General features: G+C 45.6%; 1 protein-coding gene across 3 annotated transcripts in view; it reads right to left on the bottom strand.

The window, feature by feature from the left end:
- ST3GAL6 (ST3 beta-galactoside alpha-2,3-sialyltransferase 6) overlaps window positions 1-24,433 on the bottom strand; it is an 82,831-nt gene extending 58,398 nt beyond the window's left edge. For 2 of the 3 annotated variants that reach the window (XM_066621799.1, XM_066621801.1), the window contains exon 1: window positions 24,159-24,433. The gene's annotated coding sequence lies outside the window, so the exon portion shown is untranslated. Of the gene's footprint in view, window positions 1-11,910; window positions 11,987-24,158 lie in introns of those variants that run through there. The other variant, XM_066621800.1, reaches the window with a different exon arrangement.
- Between the last annotated feature and the right edge of the window lie 1,417 nt (window positions 24,434-25,850).

Raw genomic sequence — 25,850 nt, 5'->3', positions numbered from 1 at the left:
GTTTGTGATGCAGCAGGGAGGTGTACCTGTCAAAAGGAAGAGGCCAAAGATTCTACTGGGTATGCCTAAGTAGTTCTTTGGATCCAAGCCATGGGCTTTTTCAATATTTGCAGAAAAACTAGCAAATTGTTTCAACTTGTGCTGGAAAGCTGAGGCCACAAAGTGAGCAATTACTGCCTTACAAAACAAAAGACCAGTAGACATGGTGTGGTTTTCACTTTTGACAAAACTGCAAAAATTGTTGATTTAATCCAAATTCTGCTATTTCCTCACCCAAAAAGAAATGTTCTGTATTGTTATGAAAGAGCAAAGGGATGGTGCCAGCGGCATCTCTCAGTGGTGTATTTATTCCTACACCGCCCATTACCTTTTCACTTGCAGGCTGTTTTAAAGAAGCACATCTTTAAAAAAAAATACCTCACCAATTTGCAATATGGTTGTATGAACCTTGTTCCCTAGTCCAATAACATTTTTCCAAGTCCGCCCCCCCTCCAAAGGTACAATAGCTCTTCTCTCCAGGATTCATATCGTGGAACAAGGGGAACTGCGACGGTGGCAGAAAACGCGCGATGAATCCGATCGGACACGGAATAGAGCTCATCATAGAGCCTACTCCGTGGCGGTGGTAGCAGCGAAGAGATCGTTCTTCTCTGCTACCATTGCGTCTGCTGATAGCCATCCAACATAGCTGTTCCGTGTGGTGCGGGGCCTCCTTCATCAGGCCCCTCCGGTAGTCCAGGAGGAATACACGGTCAGCCGCTGTGACGTGTTTGCCCAACACTTTGCAGATAAAATCGATCGTATTCGTCGCAACTTGGATGCCACATTGACAATGTCTGATGATGTCCCCTTGGCAACGGCTTGACCAGTGTTGTGGGATTCTTTTCGGCTTGTGCAGCCTGAGGATGTGGACAGACTCCTTTGGAGTGTGAGGCTGTCTGCCTGCCTGTTTGACCCTTGCCCAGCTTGGCTGATTAGAGCGGCCCGGGGGGGACTGGCTGAGTGGACAGGGAGGGTGGTCCAGTCTTCTTTGATGGAGGGGACATTGCCACTCGCCTTGAAGCGGGCGGTGGTTTGCCCCCTCCTGAAAAAGCCCTCCCTGGATTCCACTGTGTTGAATAACTACTGGCCAGTCTCCAACATCCCATTTCTGGGCAAGGTAATTGAGCGGGTGGTGGCGGCCCAACTCCAGAGGGTCTTGGATGAAGCGGATTATCTGGATCCTTTTCAATCTGGTTTCAGGCCGGGCTTTGGGACAGAAACTGCCTTGGTCGCCTTGGTGGATGACCTACGCCGGGGACTGGACAGGGGGAGTGCGTCCCTGTTGGTCCTGCTGGACCTCTCGGCGGCTTTCGATACCATCAACCATGGTATCCTGGGCCGATTGGCCGAGTTGGGGGTTGGAGGCACTGTTTTGCAGTGGTTCCGCTCCTACTTGGAGGGTCGGTCCCAGATGGTGATGCTGGGGGATGCCTGTTCGACACCCTGGCCTTTGAGGTGCGGGGTGCCGCAGGGTTCAATTCTGTCCCCCATGCTATTTAATATCTACATGAAACCGCTGGGAGAGGTCATCCGGGGTTTTGGAGTGAGGTGCCATCAATATGCTGAAGACACCCAGCTCTATCTCTCCTTTTCTCCAGACTCCAGGATGGCGGTTGAGGGCCTGGAACGCTGTCTGGAAGCAGTGAGGATCTGGATGGGGGCTAACAAGCTGAAATTAAATCCGGATAAGACAGAGGCTCTCCTGGTTTGGAAATCCTCGATGCAGGTGCTGGATTATCGGCTTTTCTGAATGGGGTTGCACTCCCTCTGAAGGAGCAGGTTCGCAGCTTGGGGGTCCTCCTGGACTCGCAGCTGCTCCTGGATTCCCAGGTGGCGGCTGTGGCTAGGGGGGCCTTCGCTCAGTTTCGGCTGGTGCGCCAGCTGCGGCCATACTTGGATCATGCAGACCCGGCCACAGTGATCCATGCCACGGTGACATCGAGGTTAGATTACTGTAACATGCTCTATGTGGGGCTGCCCCTGAAGACGGTTCGGAAACTACAATTAGTACAGAATGCGGCGGCCCGTGTGGTCACCGGAGCCAGGCGGTTTGACTCTGTCAGTCCGCTTCTCCGGGGGCTACATTGGCTGCCCATTCGTTTCCGGGCCCAATTCAAGGTGCTGGTTTTGACCTTTAAAGCCCTATACTGCTCTGGGCCAGGATATCTTAGAGACCGCCTATATATATTGGCAACCTTCAGTCTCGAAATACTATGGTATCGCGCTCTGAAAGTTGGTTCTGGCACAGCGTCTAGTGTGGCTGAAAAGGCCAATCCGGGAGTGACAATCCCTTCCACACCAGGAGCAAGTACAGTTTGTCCCTGGTCTGTCTCCCTGGCTATGGGCCTTCCTTCTTTGCCTCTTTGCCTCAGACTGTTGGCCAAGTGTCTCTTCAAACTGGGAAAGGCCATGCTGCACAGCCTGCCTCAAGCGGGCCGCTCAGAGGCCAGGGTTTCCCACTTGTTGAGGTCCATTCCTAAGGCCTTCAGATCCCTCTTGCAGATGTCCTTGTATCGCAGCTGTGGTCTACCTGTAGGGCGCTTTCCTTGCACAAGTTCTCCATAGAGGAGATCCTTTGGGATCCGGCCATCATCCATTCTCACGACATGACCGAGCCAACGCAGGCGTCTCTGTTTCAGCAGTGCATACATGCTAGGGATTCCAGCACGTTCCAGGACTGTGTTGTTAGGAACTTTGTCCTGCCAGGTGATGCCGAGAATGCATCGGAGGCAGCGCATGTGGAAAGCATTCAGTTTCCTCTCCTGTTGTGAGCGGAGAGTCCATGACTCGCTGCAGTACAGCAGTGTACTCAGGACGCAAGCTCTGTAGACCTGGATCTTGGTATGTTCTGTCAGCTTCTTGTTGGACCAGACTCTCTTTGTGAGTCTGGAAAACGTTGTAGCTGCTTTACCGACGCGTTTGTTTAGCTCGGTATCAAGAGAAAGAGTGTCGGAGATCGTTGAGCCAAGGTACACAAAGTCATGGACAACCTCCAGTTCATGCGCAGAGATTGTAATGCAGGGAGGTGAGTCCACATCCTGAACCATGACCTGTGTTTTCTTTAAGCTGATCGTCAGTCCAAAATCTTGACAGGCCTTGCTAAAACGATCCATGAGCTGCCGGAGATCTTTGGCAGAGTGGGCAGTGAGAGCTGCATCGTCGGCAAAGAGGAAGTCACACAGACATTTCAGCTGGACTTTGCTCTCAGTCTGGAGAGGTTGAAGAGCTTTCCGTCTGATCTGGTCCGGAGATAGATGCCTTCTGTTGCAGTTCCAAAGGCCTGCTTCAGCAGGACAGCGAAGAAAATCCCAAACAAGGTTGGTGCAAGAACACAGCCCTGCTTCACGTCACTTCGGATGTCAAAGGGGTCTGATGTGGAGCCATCAAAGACAACAGTGCCCTTCATGTCCTTGTGGAAGGATCTGATGATCCTGAGGAGCCTGGGTGGACATCCGATCTTGGGGAGAATCTTGAAGAGGCCGTCCCTGCTGACCAGGTCAAAAGCCTTCGTGAGATCTATGAAGGCTATAAAGAGTGGCTGTCGTTGTTCCCTGCATTTCTCCTGCAGTTGTCTAAGGGAGAATACCATATCAGTGGTGGACCTGTTGGCTCGGAATCCGCACTGTGATTCTGGATAAACGCTCTCTGCAAGTACCTGGAGCCTCTTTAGTGCAACTCGGGCAAACAACTTTCCTACAACCCTAAGGAGAGAGATGCCACGGTAGTTGTTGCAGTCACCCCTGTCACCTTTGCTCTTGTACAGCGTGATGATGTTTGCATCCCTCATGTCTTGAGGTACTCCACCTTCTCTCCAGCAGAGACAGAGGATTTCATGCAGCTCAGTGACGATGATCTCTTTGCAGCACATTAGGACTTCAGCAGGGATGCTGTCTTTTCCAGGTGCCTTGCCAAAGGCAAGGGAGTCCAGGGCCACATGAAGTTCTTCTAGGGTTGGTTCACTGTCAAGCTCCTCCAACACAGGCAGACACTCAATGTTGTTCAGCGCTTCTTCAGTGACTACATTTTCTCTAGAATATAGCTCAGAGTAGTGCTGCACCCAGCGTTCCATCTGCTGCGCCCGATCCTGGATGACCTCACCTGCTGCAGACTTCAGAGGGGCAATTTTCTTCTGTGTTGGACCTAGGGCCTGCTTGATACCATCATACATCCCCTTGATGTTGCCGGTGTCAGCTGCTATCTGTATCTCAGAACAGAGCTGGAGCCAGTAGTCGTTAGCACATCACCTGGCAGCCTGCTGGACTTTGCTGCGAGCAGTTCGGAGGACCTGCAGGTTGCGCTCACTGGGACAGGCCTTGTATGCTGCTTGAGCTCTCCTCTTTTCCTCAATGACTGGTGTCAACTCCTCAGAGTGGGCTTCAGACCAGTCTGCCATCTTGTTGGTCCTCTTGCCGAATATGGACAAGGCGGTGTTGTAAACGGTATTCTTGAAATGTTCCCATCTGTTGGATGCGTTTGCATCGGCCAGGCCTGGAAGAGATTCCTCAGGTGCTTGTGCAAATTCCTCCACTTTTCTCTGATCCCGGATCTTGCTGGTATCAATGCGAGGTCTTCCTTCCTTTTCCGTGTGATACACTTTGCTTGCAGTTTCACTCTGCTGCACACCAGGGAGTGGTCAGTGTCGCAGGCAGCACCGTGATAACTGCGTGTGATCTTGATGCTGGGAAGGCTGGAGCGTCTGGAGAGAATCAGGTTGAGCTGGTGCCAGTGCTTTGATCTTGGGTGTCTCCAAGAGACTCTTATGTTGGGGCTTCGTGTTGAAGAATGTGTTGCTGACACAGAGACCGTGATGACAGCAAAACTCTAGCAGGCATTGGCCGTTTTCGTTCATCTTCCCAGTGCCGAACTGACCTAAGCAAGTGGGCCATGAACTGTTATCAGCACCAACTCTAGCATTGAAATCGCAGAGGATGAACAATAGCTCTTTTACAGGGATCTTCTTGATAGTGGTGGCCAGATCATCGTAGAATTTGTCTTTGGCTTCTGCTGGAGACGACAGAGTCGGTGCATAAGCACTGATGAGTGTGACAGGTCCTGATGATGACTGGAGCTGCAGGGACAAAATTTTTTCACTTCCCACAGTAGGTGGGATGATGGATTCCAGCAGGGTATTTCTGACTGCAAAGCCAACACCATGTTCCCTGGTTTCGTTTGGTGGTTTTCCCTGCCAGAAAAATGAGAAATTTCTCTCCTTGACAGATCCGGAATCTGGCAGCCTAGTCTCTTGAAGGGCGACGATGTCCATCTGCAGTCTGCTCAGCTCCATGTCGATGACAGCTGTTTTGCGTGCGTCGTCTATTTCTTGCAGGTCATCAGAGAAGCCAGGTGTCATTGTCCTTATGTTCCAGGTGCCCAATTTTAGGGCAGGAGTTTTCTGTTTTCTGTTGCATGGTGCAGAGTTGTCAATCCGCTTGTTGGTTTTCACCCTAAACCCCATGCACCCCATGAGGTTAACGGACCGTAGCGAGGCAACACCTTACTGGCTGGGGACTGCCCAGCTTAAGGCGGGCGGTAGCTGCCCAATGAGATGCAATGATCTCTCCCATCATCGGAAGTAGCCCCTGGCGTCACGCTCTACGCCAATCGAGCGAAGACTTATAACCGGTAAACTGCTGCTTCCCGTGTTGTGCCGACGCCGTATGGCGAAGTTGGAGTGTCCTCTCCAGTGCGCGAAGCCTGAGTAAAGAAGGTATGGAGGATATGCTGTTACCCATGCAGCAAATCCCCCCTCTCCATGTCGCTGGAATGGTCCAATGGAAAGGCAGAAGCCAATACGGTTGGTTCCAGCGGCGTCGCAGGAGTTGCCAGAACGTGACTGTGTTCAGCCATGAACTGCCTCAGGGACTCCAGCTCCTGATTTTGCCTCGAGGTTGACTCCTGAAGCCTTTTCCTTAACTGGATGTAGCCACAAGGCAGTGGAGGTTTGGGATCAGAGTTTTCCTTCTCTCAGATGAGCTGCCTTCCCAGGCTGACCAGTCCCACCTACCCGGTGGCTGTTTAGTCTCCTCTTACGGCATGTACAGCCAAACTGAGGGCCTGTTCTTATCCCCAGCCCCTGGGGGATGACGCAGGAGTGGAGGGGCAGAAAGGAAGATTGTGGAAGCAGGGATGGGGCTAATGGAGGATTGCAGAGAGAGAGGATGCAGGGGTGGGCCTAATGGACGAGTGCAGAGAGAGGGAGCAGAGATGGGGCTAATGGACTATTTCAGAGAGAGAGGAAGCAGGGGTGGGGCTAATGGAGGATTGCAGAGAGAGAGGAAGCAGGGGTGGGCCTAATGGACGATTACAGAGAGAGACCGCCTACTCCCGTACAATCCGGCTCGCCCTCTCAGGTCATCAGAGGCTGCCTTTTTACAAGTGCCGCCACCTAAGGAGGTCCGGGGGGCGGCTGCAGGAAATAGGGCCTTTTCGGTAGTGGCACCAACATTATGGAACTCCCTTCCTCTTGATTTGAGAATGGCTCCCTCTCTTGAGAGTTTTCGGCGAGGCCTGAAAACACTGTTGTTTATACAAGTCTTCTGATTTCTGGCCTTCTTAACATTTTTATACATCTTTTAGCGTTTTACAGGCTTGATTCCTCTGTGATTTGCTCTTTTATTCTGTCTTTTATCTGACTACTGTTTTTATGGCCTCTGTAATGTGTTTTTAAATGTTTTTATCTGCTATGTGTTTAATGTTTTTTAAAATCTGTTTTTTTTTACATGTTGTTAGCTGCCCTGGGTCCCTTTAGGGAGAAGGGCGGGATATAAATAAAGTTTATTATTATTATTATTATTATTATTATTATTATTATTATTATTATTATTATTATTATTAACTGGTAGGTGGTGGATAAGGGACTTTCCTCTCTTTCCTGAGGATGAAGGTAATCTGTTCCAGGAGGGAGGGAACTTCCCTTGCAAGTATTTGCAAACTTCCCTTGCAAGTATTTTGTCTTCTGTTTTGGCTTTGGACATATAACAGGGCAGTCTGCAGTTGGCAAGGCAGCAGAGGAAACAGCAGCTTTATTCTGGGGATTCATTGCAAGTGCAATGTATGTTTAATCAATATTGATCCATCCTGTTCTGGTACAGAGTCAGCAGCAGCCAATAATACACACTTTGTACCTTTCAGGTATTCTTCTAAATAGATATAGTACCAGTTTGCTCACAGTGTGTACAAACAAGTTCGGTTCCAGAGATCTGTACATATGATGAAACATTATTAATTTATTTTTGCAATGTAAACAAGTTTCTATAGTGGTTGAAAAACAGTATAGAAATATTTCTATAAATAATTGTCTATAAGATAATACTTCACTCCCTAGTGAATGTACACTCTGTAATAACCTGTAATTTTTTGTTGTGTAATGTACAAAATGTAGCTTAGATGGAGGGCCTGAACTGCATTTTACAAGTTAAAATTTGCATTTGTACTATTTGGAGTGAAGTACAGTTCTATTAAGTAGTGTACTGGCTGCCCTTTACCTACCACTTCTGTGACTCCAAAACACAGTGCCTCTCTACTTCTCAAAAACGCCTGTCCCATAATGTTTCGTGGGAGAGTGTGAAAGTGCCTGAGTGAAAGTCTGATGGGGCTGTCATTAAATTGGGACATCTGTAATGGATCCAAGTCAGCAATACAGATAGATACAGTTGCAATACAGCACTTGTACAATGTTGTACAATAACATTGAAGCATATTCTCCATGTATACCAATTCTGTTGGTGTGATCTGCTACCACCTTTAGGGTACAATCCTAACCCACTTTCCAGCACCGACATAAGGACAATGCAGCTCCAAGGTAAGGGAACAAATATTCCCTAACTTTGAGGAGGCCTCAGTGCCATCTGCAGGATGAAGCACATGTCCCATTGGCACAGCTTTACCAGTGCTGGAAAGTTGGTTAGGCTCTGGGACTTGGACAATTTCCTTGGATATAATTCTGAAGATTTAAAAGAAGAAAGTCCTAAAGAGCACATTTGGTATGGTCCCATGAAAAAGAATCAAAATTTATGTCGGTTTTCGTTGTTGATCCAAAATTTCTGAAAACTGACACAAATTGAGCAATGGAAACCCTTTTATGCTTGGTTGAAAATGAAGTTTTAGAAATATATGATAGGGCATTTAGATGATTGTACTACATATATATTATATTTGATATGATATGATAGACAAATGATGAATGAAAAATGATACTAAGAGGTAAATTTAGAAGAGGAAATTGATTAGGAGATTTGTAATGATTTATTAGTTTTAGTGATATATGATAATGATATATGATTTCCTGCACCCTTTTTTTGTGTAGTGAACTGTGTTATGTTTTTTGTGTTATGTATTATGTATGTTTATATCTGTTTTTGGAAAATAATTTTTTTTAATAATAATTTAAAAAGAATCAAAATTTGTGGCAGCTATGTAAATATAAAAAAACTGGTTTCCTTTCAGGGTAATCCTATGCATTGGAAGTAAATTCCATTGCATTCAGTGAGGCTTGCTCTCTAGTAATTGTTTCAAGATTGTAGCCTCATTGACAAGGAAATGCATTCTATGAAACAAATATGTTACAAAAATGTTTGTGTGCCACCCATGGGGTGCTAGAGATGCAATCCATTCCACTGAGAAAAATTCCTGTCTGGAAATCTGGAGAGCTGCTGCCACTCAGTGACAACAGGAAAGAAGTCAGATAGACCAATGGCCTGGTTTGGTTTAAGGCAGCTTCCTTTATTTTGACAGCCAGAGTGGTTAAAGTTCTAAATTTGGACAAAAATGACAAGGGTTCAAATTCCTGCACAGCCTTGAAGCTTAGTGGCTGATTCTGGGTCAGTCACTACCTCTTAACCTATCTTCCATCACCAGATTGGTGAAAAGCTAAAAAAAAAGTGGGAGGAGCCATGTACACCAATCTGAGCTCCTTGGAGGAAAGATGATATGCAAGAGGAAAAATACATAAATATGAGATACAGTCCTGTTCAGATGTCACAGTATTGAATCCTGTTTTTGCACAATGTCTCCTAACCTCCTAACCCTTTGTGGAGGATGGAAGGGATGAAGGAAGAGTTCTATTTCTAACAAGACAGAATCTGTCATGATGCCCAAACTGCAATCTTGGCTTATTCTAACAAGAATTTGCAAATAAATCAGGATCTCCACCAGACAGACATGGCACAAAATTAAGATTCAGGTCTGACCTACCTGATATTTGAACCAGATGACTATCTCCTATGCTACGATAACACACAGCTCACCTGTTCTCAGCTCAGTTACATAATGCTAGAAGAGATTGCATGATATACAAAGGGATATACAAAGGGAGAGAAAATCCCTGTAATTAATAGCCTTGTTTGCTTTTGTGTGTCCACAAAAGAGAACAAAATGGCAATACTGTACATAATAATATGAGAACCTGTTGAAACACGAAAAGGACTATGTGAAGCAATCACAGGCCTCTCCGCATGTATATAAAAAAATCAAATATTGCTCAGTCATGTTATATATTTAGTAAATAAGTAATTAAGAAAACTAGAGTTAGTAAGTGGAAACCTGTTAAACAAGTTTTTTTTTCTTTTTAAATATCCTGTCTCTACCTGCTCCCCTTTCCCATACAAGTCACTCACCTTACACATAAACACTTTGCACAATCTAAAGTGCTTTGACAGTGTACCTCAGCCTTTAGGACTGGTAGGTCAGAGATAGGAGAGTAGTTTATCAGATCCACATTAGTGCTTGTAAACTGTTCTTTTATTATGAACTGCACAAACTTCACTAGCTTACCAAGAGGGTCAGCAGGGCCTAGTAATCCCGGGTGGCACACCTATGTGGGTGGTGCCACGATCATTCACTGCCCCTCTCACAGCCACTTGGAGCTGTTGTGTGCCGTTCTGAGCAGCCCAGTTGCCCACTTCTTTCACTTTGAAAATAAAGTGAAGAAACGCAGGTAGCTATTCAGAGTGGTGCGCAACCACTCCAAATGTGCTGAAAGTAATTGCGATGACATCATCACGTCACCGTAATAACGTCCAGCTTTGGGAGGGGATGTCAGAAGAGCCACAAATGCAACTGATAAGCCCTGTTGAATTTCTGCACTTAAATATTTCTATTTCTGTGAAACAATTCCCACCCACCCCCCAAAAATGTAATATGCTATCCTTTTAGCCCTCACCCACCTGCATTGCATTACACATATAAGGGACACTGGAATCCAACAGTATATACTGGCTAAGTTTAGCTACATTTCATCTCAGTCCCCACAGGATATAGTTCCTAATAGTAAGTTAACGATATATCTTATACTGTATTATACAAAGAACCTATTGTAAGATGGGCATATTATGCTAGTGTTGTCTAAATAAGGCCTCAATCCTAACCAACTTTCCAGCACTGACCTAGCTGCAACGCAGCCCCCAAGGTAAAGTAACAAACATGCCCTTACCTTGAGGAGACCCCCTTGACTGCCTCCCCACTGCAGGATGCAGTGCACGCTGAATTGGCACAGGTATGTCAGTGTTGGTTAAGATTGTGCCCTAAGTCCGTATCCCAAATAGAAAAGTTTATAAGTAGATACAAATGTTTTTGAAACATGCTAAACAGCAGAGTTTGGATAACAAATGCAACAGGAGATATTATCCTGCATGTGGAATATGCAAAGTTTTGTTTCATATTACATTACTGTTGCACAAGTTTAGAAGTCCTTAAGCAGAAGCAGAAAGCTTATAAGCAGAACAGAATACATGTTGATACTGTAGCAAGTATTGCCATGTAAAAAACAAGATGTTCAGTACTCTGAAGATAATGCAAAATGCAACTGGTGATGGGCGAGGTTCCCAAAATCATTACTTAAGAGGAAATAATATTTTAGGTTTTTGCTAATAAATGCAATAATTTCCACTTTTATGAAAGACAACTCCACCATAGGAAATGGCTGACACACACAGTTGAAAAAAGCCTACAGAAATCACCTTTAACCAAAGCAAGGTCTGAACATCCTCACTATATTGAAATTGCTTTGGAATCTGACAAGAAATTAAATAGGAATGCACATGTGTCATAACACACATAAACTGCTAAAATGTAATGGGAAAATGCCTATTAAAAAGCTCCCATCCCTGGATTGATAGCAAAAAGAATAAGGCAGGGTTTTTCTTACAGTCAGCCCAAGTCTCTCAAATGGGCTTCTAGGTACCAATATCTTCTATCTTTGCTGGCGCACTGCAGCCCAGAGGGAAAAAGTGGGGAAACCCCAAGGGCCAGATGTAGAATGCCCTTGCTAAGGCCCTGAACTGGCCAACCAAACCTGAACCCTAAGGGCACACGAGATATGTAGTGTTGCCACACCCCTGGAAGAGTGAAGGGGGCAAAGAACCTCTCTCTAGAGTAGTGTTTCTCAGTCTACTCCTTGGAGCCCAGGGATTCCCCAAGACTCTGTGCCAGCAAGGATTCCCTGAGACTCTGTCTAGGAATGTAAAGGACTCCAGAAACTAAAATGTTTATGAACTGTTGCTCTAGACTAGACAAATCCTGGTAAATCCCTCTCCTCCGTGAGTTAACATCAGGGAGGAAGAAATAAGTCTCAGGACATCGCATCCTTTCAATGACCATCAATCTTCTGCCCTTTTGTGTTGCATATCCCAGTAAGTAAATTCCCTGTTGGCATAATTTCAGCCTCACTGGGTCATTAGTTTCAGTTCCTCCCTCCAAAACCTCCTTTCCTTCACCCTATGATGTCAACCTTTCTGCATGTGATTGCCCAGCCAGAAGGCAGAAATGTCACACAAGGGATTTAGCAGGAAGAATAGAGAGGACAAAAGGTAATGCAAGAGACAGAGAAAGAGCAATAACCACTCTTGTTTTCTGCCAAGCGGATTTAAATACCTTGGGCCCTTGGTGGTTTCAAAAGGAAATTTCCAAAGCAAAACAGTCTCCATGGGGCAGTTTTGACGATAGAAGAGCAGGACAGATGCCATTCTATGCTGTAACTTCTCATGATGCTCCAATATTGTTTGGACCCTGGAGATCACCGAGGAGGATCCAATACAATCACTTCTTATGCCAGCGCTACCAAGACAGTAACATAATTAATGAAGGTATTTTATTGTCGCTCCAGAAGGAGGCTTCAGAATCAACTTCAGAGCATAGCATTGAGCCGGAAATGAAATGAAAAGCCAGCTTGTGGGTCTGTCATCCATTTAACCTCTTTGAGCTGAAGCACACCACCAGGTCACATTGTGTCATTCTTGCTGAACTGCACCACTTCAGGCTGCAGGTGGAGAGCACATTTCTACACAGATACAACCAAGGCACATTTCCAGAATCCAGCATTCCGGCCTGGCCTCCATCATGGTGGAGACCATAACTGCATAGTAAAAAAAACTAGAGCAAAAACTTGAAAACTCTTTCTTGGCCCATTTCTTTTAAACTAAAAGTACTTATGGTTTTCCTGGATGGTATTAAACAGCCTCAGTAAGGTAACATCATGCAGGGCTAATAGCTTAGCCCAGCAGAGAGTACATTTCTAACAGCCAAATTCTACCTCTGCCCCCACATGGCAGTGCAGCAGCACCAACATGGCATCCACTGCACCCTATGGGGGATTTGTGGCCTCTGGAGGCCTCCTCAGGGCAATTTCTTCTCTTGCCTCAGGGAAGGCCCCTAACAAGGTGGTGGGTCTACATGGACCTGTACCAACTATACAGCTCATGCAAATCCAAGTGGATCCATAAAAGCAGAATGAATCCAGGAAGGGGGTTAAGATTCAGCAGATGCTGCTGCTGCCAAAAACCCCCCCCCCACTTCCTAAGCCTGATCTACCCTCCTCCTTACCCTGTTGCCTCCCCATTCTGCCCATCCTTTGTCCTGTTCCACCTTCTCCCTGCCTGCCTTCTGTCCTCTGTGCAATCCTACCTTTGTCATCAGGCATTCACAGAGCTGCTGCCATGCATGGGACTACTCCAGCCTCACTGCCAGTGTTCCGGATGCATGTGGCTCTGAATGCTTTCAGAAGGCCATTTGTGACAGCCAGAAAGCACACCTCACTGCTGGAACACAAGGCCCAGCAGCAGGGAGGGTGGATAAGATTCGGCTACTAGGCTGCAATCCTATACACCAGTGGTTCTCAAACTTTTTGGCAGCTTCACTCCAAAGTAAGTCTTTGCAGGGGAGGGTCAAGGGCAGCAATGCAATCCCTAGGATCATGTTGCTAAGGATTATGTGCTTTTACTTACTGTGTGTTAGGGCAAGCATCAAGAGATGCGGGAAGCCCCACACAGCCCTCCACAGGGCTGCCCGAGGCTTGGAATCTATAGAAATAGCAAGTACAAGCCACATCCTGGTTGAATTTGCAAACAGGAAGTGGCTTGCGCTTGCTATTTCTATAGATTCCAAGCCTAGGGCAGCCCTGTGGAGGGCTGTGCAGGGCTCCCCGCACCTCTTGATGCTTGTAAGTAAGTAAAAGCACAGTAGGTAAAAGCACCTCCCTCGCCCCCCTCTTAGCGACACAATCCTTGGGATCATGTCGCTTCCTCCCCCTTCTCCCCCCTTAAAGGGACAGGAGAAGTGTTACATGATCTGGTAGTTTGCGACCCACCCATGTGAGAACCACTGCTATACACTCTTATATGAGAGTAGGTCTCATTGAGATGAATAGGAATTACAGCACAATCCTATGCACGTCATAAAAAAATAGTGGTGATATAGCTACTGTTATTCTGCAGATATAAACAGAGCCAGGTCCATGGCCAAATATAACATTAGTGAAAAACGTATTGGTGTCTCTGTATTCTGAACATGTTTTTAATATTTATAATAAATAATGCAATAATAATCCCACCTTGAGCACCAGGTTTTGTTATCTAGGGAATGGTGGTATATAAGTAAATATTTGAACATCATTACGATTTTATCATTTACCATTTTACAGCCCTAAGCCTCTGCATATAAGGTAATTTTGGAGAACCATTTCCTACTACAAATGACGTGCTGGAACATCATACTACGGCTGGAATGAGCATAGAGGTCCAATCGCCTAAATCCCAAATAGGCCACAAAGTGTCACAATGCATCAAGCACTGAGTCTGCATAATCTCCATTTACATTGATTGGGCATTCACAATAGTAGCATTTTGAGCAACTGCTCTCCATCATATTCAATTTCAGCAGAGTTTGAGTGACATTTTTATAAAGAATCACAATCCAAATATGGCACCTTTAAAATACTGACTTAACTGGGCATAACTACAAAGAGAAAAATTCCATGTTAACTTTTAAATTAACTAAAAATACTAGCAAAATCTTATAACTAATGTTCAACGGTAACAATGCAATGGTGAGTTAAGTATTGTTAAGATCACTGAATTCAATGGGCTTCAGATCACTGGGTTTGATTTAGGCTGTACTCCCATACTACTTAATTGGGAGTAAGGTCTTTTAAACTCATTGGGACTCACTTTTGAGTAAACATTCATAGGATTGCACTGTACGACTATATTTATTTTATACCCTTCTCTGACAACAGTTTCATTACTGTTCATCCACATGTTCAGACAAAAGATACTATTATAATCTAAAAGGCTTTATCCCACATATTATGAGATGGGGGAGTGTTTTCTACTGTATCTTTCAGTCTTTTGTGTTCACATGCACAAGATTTTCTGAGCAAGTTATTTTGAAAAATTAAAGCTAAAATTCTTGTGTAACCATGTGCGTCTGAGAGCTGAATGGTAAGAAAAACATCAAAAAGTCACAAGACATATAACATTATCATGAGTTAAGTCACACTGTATATTTTCTTTTCAAACATAGGCTTGCAGCACTGGAGAACTTAAAGCTCGCAGCACTGAGACCCAATTCTATCCAAATTTCCAGCTCTGGTGTAGCCACAATGCAGCCTCGTGGTAAAGGAACACATGTTCTCATATTTTAAGAAGGCCCCAGTGACTGCCCCCTGCACCACAGGATGCAGTGCACACCCCACTAGCACCATTGCACGACCACTGGAAAACTGGATGGGATTGGGCCCTGAGACATCACACTGAACCAATTGAGCAGTTAAAATTGAGCAGTTTTAAGACAACAAGAATATACAAAATGATACAGTTGCCACTCAAGATTTGATACTATACCACTGAGGACCAAAGAGAAGACAAGGGGGAAGGGGGGATTAATTCATTCAACTTATGAATGAATCCTGCTTCAATATATAAAGAACTCGCGTTCCTACTTTTGGTATCATAGTTAATAATAATAACTTTATTTTTACCCCGCCTTTCTCCCCGAAGGGACTCAAGGTGGCTTACAACAGATTAAAAACATAATTTAAAACAAATAAAAACATATTAACACATATCATAAAAAAACAGCAGTCAGAATAAAAATAGGTAAAAAGAGTATAGAGCAGCAGCAAGTCATAAAAGAATCAGGCCTGTACAAAATATTAAAAGATGTTAAAAAGATGTTAAAAAGGCCGAGAACTCAGAAGGCTTGTTTAAACAGAAGGGTCTTCAGGCCTTGCCGAAAGGTCTCAAGAGAGGGAGCCATTCTTAAGTCAAGGGAGTTCCATAGCGTTGGTGCCACTACTGAGAAGGCCCTATTTCTTGCCGCCGCCCCACGTACCTCCCTAGGTGGCGGCACTTGCAAAAAGGCCTTCTCTGATGACCTAAGAGGACGAGCTGGATTGTACGGGAGTAGGCGATCTCTAAGATACCCTGGCCCAGAGCAGTATAGGGCTTTAAAGGTCAAAACCAGCACCTTGAATTGGGCCCGGAAACGAATGGGCAGCCAATGCAGCCGCTGGAGAAGCGGACTGACAGAGTCGAACCGCCTACCTCCAGTAACCACACGGGCCGCCGCATTCTGCACTAGTTGCAGTTTCTGAACCGTCTTCAAGGGCAGCCCCACATAGAGCGCGTTACAGTAATCTAACCTTGATGTCACCGAGGCACGGATCACCGTGGCCAGGTCTGCACAATCCAAGTACGGCCGCAGCTGGCGCACCAGCCGAAGCTGAGCGAAGGCCCCCCTAGCCACAGCCGCCACCTGGGAATCCAGGAGCAGCTGCGAGTCCAGGTGGACCCACAAGCTGCAGACCTGCTCCTTCAGAGGGAGTGCAACCCCATTCAGCACAAGCCGATAGTCCAGCACCTGCATCGAGGATTTCCGAACCAGGAGAGCCTCTGTCTTATCCGGATTTAATTTCAGCTTGTTAGCCCCCATCCAGATCCTCACTTCCTCCAGTCAGCGCTCCAGGCCCTCAACTGCCACCCTGGAGTCTGGAGAAAAGGAGAGATAGAGCTGGGTGTCATCGGCATATTGATGGCACCCCACTCCAAACCCCCGGATGACCTCTCCCAGCGGTTTCATGTAGATGTTAAATAGCATGGGGGACAGAATTGAGCCTGTGACACCCCGCACCTCAAGGGCCAAGGTGTCGAACAGGCATCCCCCAGCACCACCATCTGGGACCGACCCTCCAAGTAGGAGCGGAACCACCGCAAAACAGTGCCTCCAGCTCCCAACTCGGCCAATCGGCCCAGAAGGATACCATGGTCGATGGTATCGAAAGCCGCTGAGAGGTCCAGCAGGAGCAACAACAGCAGAACGCACTCCCCCTGTCCAGTCCCCGGCGTAGGTCATCCACCAAGGCAACCAAGGCGGTTTCCGTCCCAAAGCCCGGCCTGAAGCCAGATTGAAAAGGATCCAGATAATCTGCTTCATCCAAGACCCTCTGGCGTTGGGCCGCCACCACCCGCTCAATTACCTTGCCCAGAAACGGGATGTTGGAGACTGGCCGGTAGTTATTCAACACAGTGGAATCCAGGGAGGGCTTCTTCAGGAGGGGGCGAACCACTGCCCGTTTCAAAGCGAGTGGTAACGTCCCCTCCATCAAGGAAGAGTTGACCACCCTCCCTGTCCACTCAGCCAGTCCACCCCAGGCAGCTCTTATCAGCCAAGCTGGGCAAGGGTCAAGGAGGCAGGCAGACGGCCTCACACTCCAAAGGAGTCTGTCCACATCCTCAGGCTGTACAAGCTGAAAAGAATCCCACAACACAGGACAAGCAGTTGCCAAGGGGACATCATCAGACATTGTCAATGTGGCATCCAAGTTGTGACGAATACCATCAATTTTATCTGCAAAATGTTGCGCAAACACGTCACAGCGGCTGACCGTGTATTCCTCCTGGTCTACTGGTTTATTTATTTATTCAAATTTTTATACCACCATTCCTCCAAAGAGCTCAGGGCAATATACACAACTGTTCCCCTCCTTTTGCCCCCACAACAATCCTGTGAGGTAGGTAAGGCTGAGAAAAAGTGACTAGCCCAAGGTCACACAGGAAACGTAATGGCTGAGGGAGGATTTAAACCTGGATCTTCCAGGTCTAAGTCCACCTCCCAAACCACTACACCACCCTGGCTCTTTTCTTTTAGTTCTACAATGCAAAATATAAAACTGATACCATGTTAGAAGATTACAAATGCACATAAACCTTGTTTAAACCATTCTTAATCAAGTAAACACTTTAACCCAAATATCTAAAATAAAAAGAGAAGAATAAACCATGCCTGATCCTCATGGTCACAGTTCCATGCCTGATCTTCTTGTAAGAGAGTTCTCTTGCACATGCATGCATGTTTGCTCCCTCTTACCTGGGACTGAATTCCACAGGTTGGCTGCCACAAGAGATGGCCTAACTTGCTGTCAATCATATTTCCCATGGTGATAGCACCCATAACAGGGCCTTCCTCTTTACAATAACCATTATCACACATACACCTAACTACAGGAGGCACTTCCTCAACAAAGGGGAACAAAACGTAAGATGAATAATGTGTCACTTCAGGCTGAAACATGTATGTTTGCTCTGGGATTAACAAATTTATCCTCCTGGGCATTTCCCTGACCTACTGCACAGCAGAATTCTGGCAAGGAACTATACCTTTTAATTCAAATTGGTTGGTAGATACTCTAGTGTTCAATACAAAACAAGCTAGCGGATACCGTATATTAGATTTTCAGCACTAAAGGGTACAGCATACACTTTTTAGACATCTGAGAACACCACAATAAAAATGTTAGTATAACTTACAAAGTTGCTACATTATTGGGGGCAATAGCTGATGTGATAATATTTGCTAACTTTAAACTTAATATCTTATTTGTTGCCAACATGTCAAAACTCTCTACCACAATACTTCTATTAAATCTACAGATGTCAGTGTTCATGTGTTGCAAGGTTGAAAATGCAACTCAAGAATAACTTGGCACTCAGGAGTGAAGGTTCACAGGCTTTTTATTTCATTGCAAGCAATGGGCATCTCATGTGACTAATGTCTCAAAGCATAAGAGCAACTGTCAATGTTAACTGGACCCTTTATACCATTCTGGGTTCTTCGTCTGAAAATCTAGACTTCCTGTTGGCTGAAAACCCGCATCATAGATGGGGCAAACTCCTAATAGGCTATAGATAACCTTAGAGACACCTGATAGGTGTGTTTCAGGTTACAGGTTTCTATAAAAGGTAAAATTAGGCATTTAAACATATTGAATTACAAAGTTTTCAGAAACCAGTAGGGAGTGCTACAATACCATTTACCCAGTGTTGAACCTTATTCACATCCATTAATCCAATTAAAATTAATTTGACAGGTCTTACTAACCTCATTAAAAGAGATGACACAATGTGCTTTTGCCTGGTACCATTATCTTATCTGCATACCTTTTCCTTGTGTTAATATCAGCATAAGAACATAAGAACAGCCCCACTGGATCACCTGTGGAGCCTCTCTGCAAAACTTTGTCTTTTCTTAAAACTTTTCTAAAAATCAAGCAACCTTCTGGTTCCTTAAGAACTTCTTCTAATGACTACTATGTCCCCATATGTGAATTACAATTTAGGGCAAAGACTGTTTTGTCCTAGCTTTTGCCTATATGTGCCTTTTGCTCTGAAAGTATGAATTTAGAATATAAGCTATAAGTAAATACAGGCAGAGTGAATGTCCTTGTTAAGACATGTGTACTTCTGCCAAGATGAGGTTCCATCTCATCTTTCCCTGATTTCTGAACTGCTTTGTTCTGTGCTAGTGAAGTAAAACCTGTAGTTTTACCTCCAGTTAAGTCTGGAGCGGCCTCTGAACAATGCATTCAAGATATTGCTTCCAAGCTGTCCCCTTTTGACAAACACAATGTGAAGCCTTTGTAGCTTTGAAGAATGGAAGTGGCTTAAGTGGTTTAATTACTATTCAAACCCTTTCTTCACAATTGTCACTAAACTACTGTACCTACGTCAAGAGTCCTACACATCCCTATGGTACCTCCTCTCCCACACACACACACACACACACACACAGTGAATGGTATAAATGGTTCCTTAAGGATACAGTATTTATTTTTAATATCCAATGTCATAGTAAGCAGTCTGAGGACTATTAACTCAAGTACAAGAAGGAAAGCAACTTATTCCATTTTCTTTGAAAACATTTTCTGCATAATTTTTCAAACACAGTGTTCTTTACATATGAATTTTTGTCAGTGTTCATTGCAACAAGTTTTATAAATATGTAAACTTTGTCATGATGCTAAAATAACTTAAAAAACCAATTTTGAAATTGTGCACTAATGACTGCCACCATGAGAACCAGTATAGAGTATGGTTAGTATCAGACAAGGGCCAGGGAGATTCAGGTTCAAATCTCTACTTTTCCAGGAGGAAAGGAAGAGGCCCTGTATGCTCTTGCCATATGTGAATGCTTCTAGTTAAACCAAGTTTCTATAGACACAGTTGGAATGATCAAAGCATGCAACTATGACCGAAGGTTGTGCAAAAGCTACATTAGTGCAGATCACGTGCTGAATAAGTGTGAATATTACAACCAATGCTTTCAGACAGACTCCTGATCAACACAGCTTTCATTTTTTACTAAAGCAGCACATTTATAGCCCTCCAGCTTGCCGCGGAAAAGCTGCAAATGGTTGAACAAACAAAAGGGAACACATCACAGGAGAAAAGCCCTCATTAGAAAATTATGAAAAGCATAGAAATTATATTTAAGCAAATGTTATCAGTTTGCCTAGTTTATACTGAAATGCTATGCACACTTGCTTGACAGGAAGTCTCATTTAAGTCAATGTAAATTGCTTCTGATTAAACAGTATTGCAAATCTAACTGTGGGTTTCAGGATTACAGAATTTAGAATCTGGATTTTAAAGCACAATATTCTAGATCTAGAACATTCATTCATTCATTCATTCATTCATTTATACATACTGCTTTTCTAAAACCCAAAGCGGTGTACAACAAAACAAACATCAACATCAAAACATTAGAATAAAATGTTAAAATAAAAACCATTAAAACCATAAAAACACTTTTTAAAACAACAATAAAAGAGCAGATAAAATAATGTATAGAAGCATAAAAGTTAAGGGGTCCCTAGGGAGTACCTCCCTTCCCAAAGGCAAGGTGAAACAGATGGGTCTTCAAACCCACCAGAAACCATATAACAAAGCAGCTGCTCTCAGATCTTTTGGTAGCTGGTTTGACAGGCGTGGTGCCACAACCAAGAACAACCTACACCTTGCCACCATTCCCCTGGCTTCAGATGGCAGCATTATCCTGAGTAGAGCCCTCTCTGACTGCAGAGGATGTACAGGAATATATGCGGGAGGACAATCCTTGAGGTATCCCAGTCCTATGCCATACAGGGCTTTAAAGGTCAACACCAACACATTTTATTAATTCATGTTAAGTGACTATGCTTTATTTATACATTTAGCTTACACTGAAATAAGTGGGAAATATATCTGCGTACGTGTACAAAACATGGAGTGATAAGCAAGTCCACATCTGATATTACTGTTGTTTACATTAAGTTAATCTCAGAATCCTGACCTCATGGAAATTCAGAGTGCCTACTAGGACTGAAGCTATTCTGGAGATTCTCCCTTTCCCCCACATAATGCAATATTGAAAATTCCTGCAAGCCCTGGAGACTGCAGGCTAATCTTGGAGGGTTTGCAACCCTACCCTCAAAAAAGACTGGATCTGTGCAAAGTCAAATGTGCAGTGTGTGCATGAAGAGAGAAATGGTTGTTTTAAGATGGGTTTCCCCATCCACTTCATTCAACATCTGACAAATGCTATGTGTTCTCTCTTTTTTTATGTCTGATAGGTTGGGATATCTTGACAGGGCCTTCTCAGTCATGGCCCTCAGGCTCTTGAAATCCCTTCAGCTGGAGGCCTATTTGGTCCCCTCACTGGTGATTTTTCACAGTATAGTGAAGGACTTTTGGTTTGGACAAGCATTTAGTTTTCTCCCCATTGTGGATACTTTTTTTTTTTAATGCTCTCATTGCCAGTTGTCACGGGGTGGGGCAAGTCCCTTTCGCTTTAAGATGGATTAAGTTGGGTGTTTGTTACCCAGGTGTAGTGCATTAGTAACTTAAAGAATAAAACAGGGGCATGGGTGCCTGAAAACACACAGCAGAAGGCAGGGAGGTTAACAGCTTTTATCCTGGAAGAAATGCTGAGAGACCTGTAAGATGGTAATTTTAGCCTCTTTTTAGATATGATCTTTTCTTGTTTTAAAGCTACTGTAATTCATGTAAATATGTTATTGGAGCAATTGAAGCTCCCTTAAAGCTATAATAAAAAAACTTTTACATTAAAATTGAGTGCAATAATTAACCAAGGACATGTATGTTAATAGGACCTGGGGCTTGGAGTAAGCTAAATAAATAAACATTGCTCTTGGGGGTTTGTGGACGATAGTGTAGGTGGAGGAGGGTTAAATCCTGGTTGACTTGGGAATCTCCCCTGGTCCTTCCCTACCCCAAGGGTGATGTTTGTGACACCAGTCTCTTTTATTGGCTTTTATCTGCATATATTTATTGCATTGTTGTTTATAATGTGCTGCAGGCTGGCTTGGGAGCCTTTCTGGAGACTAAATGGTGGCTTTAAATCTTTGCATGTAGCAATAAAATAAAAATGAGAGGTGAGAGCCAAGGGCCAAAACCAAATAGATGCAAAGTGAAAGAAAACTTTACAATAGCTGAATGTGTTTTTTTGTTGTTCTGAAATCCTGTTTTCAGACTATTTGTACAGTATACCATAAAACAGTGTTTCTCAAACTGTGGGTTGGGACCCACTAGGTGGGTCACAAGCCAATTTCAAGTGGGTCCCTATTCATTTCAAAGTGTATTTTATTTTTAATACATTCAACTTGATGCTATCATGGGATGTGGCTGCATTTGGGAAAATGTTTCAGATCTGTACCTTTAACAGATACAGATCTGTACCTATGTAAATACAACAATGATAGTCAATGGGGTTTACTCCCAGGTAAATGTGGATTGGATAAATGTGAATTGGATCCCCTTTTGGATGCTTGGGGAACTTTTATCAGCTGATCAACAATGTCCTGGGAGGGTTAGTAGGGTTCTTCTTTGTTTTAATTTTTTTTAAATTTATACTTATTGTACACTTCTAATTTACTTAGGGTGCAATCCTAACCAACTTTCCAGCACTGATTTAGCTGTGCCACTGGGGCATGTGCTGCATCCTGCAGTTGGATGGCAGTAGTGGAGGCTTCCTCAAGGTAAGGCAATATTTGTTCTCTTACCTTGGAGTTGCATTGCCCTTACCTCAATGCTGGAAAGTTGGTTAGGACTACTCCTTTACTTACTTAGATTTGATTTTGTCGTATGGGGATGTTAAAATTTTTTCCTCCTTGACGATGTCACTTCTAGCCATGACATCACTGCCTGGTTAACGACATAACTTCCGGTGGGTCCCAACATTCTAAAAAGTGGGTCTCTGTGATAAAAGGTTTGAGAACTGCCACAGAAAATCAAAAGCTGAGCTCCACCTCTTCAGTTCAGCTCAGTTACATGTCTGGCTCACTGCAGGTTGGGCTCAAACTAAGGAAATGTTTTCACAGTTTAGGAAAAAGCACATGCCTTGTGGTGAGCTACTGAGTGTGCAAAGGGTGGGGAGGTTGACTACCCTACACCAAAGTTATCAGATTTGATACACCAAGGGGGGGGGGGTCACAGTTCTCATAGCTCTTCTGTCAGACTGACTCTTTGTTTTGCATTTCACCTCCTCAGGAGGCTGCAGTGCTGGAACTGCTGCTGCTGCCCTCACAATCAGCCTTCTTGGCCATTTCCTAAGTGAAAAACAGGAAGGAAGTCACGCCTCTCCCAGATCCAACGGCAACTTCAGGCCTTAAAGCTCCCCTCTCTTCTTAACTTTGTCTCCCCTTCTGAGACAGAAATAGAACGGGAGGAGAAGGCTGAGAGCCCAACCATGCCTGCCTGCTCAGAAGTAAGCTCCATTATAGTCACTGGGGCTTACTCTCTTGTAAGTGTGGATGGGATCGCAGCCTTAGAAAATTAGGGGGGGGGCTGAAGTTTTCCCTCCCCAGCTTTAGCCATGAAACGGAGGCGAAAACCGTGCCCGCTGCAGACTCTCTCGTAATATAGGAGGATAGCCGGGCAGCCCCGCACTGGGGCAGGAGCTGGAAGCGCAGGCACAAAAGCGCGCCTGCAGGGCGCTTCTCTCGCACTACGTGGGCAGCAAAGGTGGCCCCACGAATCCTCCCGGAGCTGGGGATGTGCCACCGCGAGAGCCGGTGGGGCACCACGCTGCAGCCCGACCCCAGGCGCCCCACTCCTTCTGCGCCCCCCTTCCTGGCGCCGGCTGCGCCCCGAATTCAGGCTACAATCCTCGCCACACTTTCCTGGGAGTAAGCCCGCTTGAATCTAATGGCACTTACTTCCGAGTAGGCAGGCAGAGGCTTGGGCTCTAAGTCCTAGCCGCACTTTCCTGGGAGTAAGCCCCACTGACTACAATGGAATTTACTTCTGAGCAGACGTGCATAGGATGACGCTCTGAGGCTGCAATCCTGTCCACACTTTCCTGGGGGTAAGCCCCATTGACTCTAATGGGACTTACTTCTGAGTAGACATGCCTAGGATTGGGCTCTCGCAGCGCCGCCCATCTCGAGAGGCCAGCTCCTGCCCTGCTTGACTGGCTGCCACGCGCTGCCGGGACGGGGAATAACGGCGGGGCTGAAGAGCACAGGGGAGCCCCCCTTGCAGCCCCTCCCCTCCCCTCCGCCCTCTTACCGTGCCCGGTGGGCTGCGGGCCTTCGGCGCGCCTCCAGCCTGGCTGCTGCCCCTTGCGCTCCGGCACTGGGGCTTTGCCTCCGTGCGCCCTCACCAGCTGGAGCCCTCGCGCTCGCGGCGCCTGGTGGGCGAGCCTCACGCCGCCGCCGGGCAGGTCTGCTGAAGGAAGGGGCGGAGGGGGCCCTTCTGGGTCTGCGCTGCGAGCGGGAAGGCAGGAACTCGGGAGGGCTCCCCCTGTGCCGCTGCCGCCTGCAGAGCCTTCCCACGGCTCAGAGGGAATCCCTCCAACTGGTGACGGGCAGCACCCCCTCCGGGCCGAAGAAGGAGGCTAAGGAAAGAAGCCTGCGCCGGGGGGGGGGGGCAAGGCTCCCTTGGCTTCCTGTCTCTCAGCCTGGTGGTTTGGAGTAGAAGCGAACCCCGCCTGCCTCCAGCCGGGCGCAGCCAGACCAGCCTTCCCTTCCCCCCACTGGCCCACCACCAGCTTGCCCCAGTCCTCCAACCCCTCCCCGCCTGACCCCTTAGAAACCCTGCGCTTGAACAGGGTCACCAGACATCCTCTTTTTCCAGGACACATCCTCTTTTCTGAGCCTCTTGTCCTGGAAAAGACCTTTTCCCTGTGTGCCTTCCCGCAATCCTAACCCACTTTCCAGCACTGATCTCGCTGCAATGCAGCCCCAAGGTATACCCTTACCTTGAGGAGGCCCCCTTGACTGCCCCCACTGCAGGATGCTGTGCACACCACATTGGCACGGTTATGACAGTGCCGGAAAGTTGGTGAGGATTGTGCCCTGCGTGTTACAAGTGATACATAATAGAGTTTTAAATTTAAAGAAGTAAAATAGTGTTTAAATTAACCACATGAAATAAATTTGAGTGTTTTTAGCTTTCATTTTGTCGTGTCCTACATTTTTCTTGGATGTCCTACATTTTGCAGTGCCTTGTCCTCTTCTGTGGTGACATCTGGTCACCCTGCTCTTGAAACATAAGAACTGTCCCACTGGATCAGGCCATAGGCCCATATAGTCCTGCTTCCTGTATCTCGCAGTGGCCCACCAAATACAGTACATCGTATAGTGTACAATACAGCCTGCACCTGTGGAAGTGGGCTGCAATTCACAACACCTGGTAATGAAATACACTGCAAGTTGATTTTGTTGTTGTATAGTTTTACTACTGCATCACTGTATTGGTATTCATTGGGAGTTTGGCAAAGTTCCCCTTTCCTCTATTTCACTTTCACAGGGAAGTAGAACAGAACCACAGGTTGGGAAGGGAGCAGATTCTATTCTGTTGAGGTTCACCATAAATATTTCTTCTTTAAAAAGGAATCCAAACCCTGACAGAACAGGGATTAAGGGCCCAATCCTATCCAAATTTCCATGCCAATGGGGCATGCACTGCATCCTGTGGTGGGGGCACAGTCACAGAGGCCTCCAAAAGGTGTGGGAACATTTGTTCCCTTACCTCAAGGCTGCATTACGGCTGCACTAGTGCTGGAAAGCTGAATAGGATTGGGCCCTAAAGGGTGTAAATGTGATTATGGTTAACACTTCTACAAAACCATTTAATACAGCTGCAGTATGGGGAGGTTGTGACCAACCTAAGACCTGCAACAGAACAAGAACTATTTTGGAAATGCAGTTGGCTGCTGGTTCGGATGTGCTGGACATCAACAAGTCTTGGCTCTCAGAA

This window comes from Tiliqua scincoides, chromosome 3, assembly GCF_035046505.1.
Source record: "Tiliqua scincoides isolate rTilSci1 chromosome 3, rTilSci1.hap2, whole genome shotgun sequence".
Lineage (NCBI taxonomy): Eukaryota > Metazoa > Chordata > Lepidosauria > Squamata > Scincidae > Tiliqua > Tiliqua scincoides.
The sequence above is the reverse complement of the archived record's forward strand: the minus strand, read 5'-3'. Positions and strand labels throughout refer to the sequence as shown.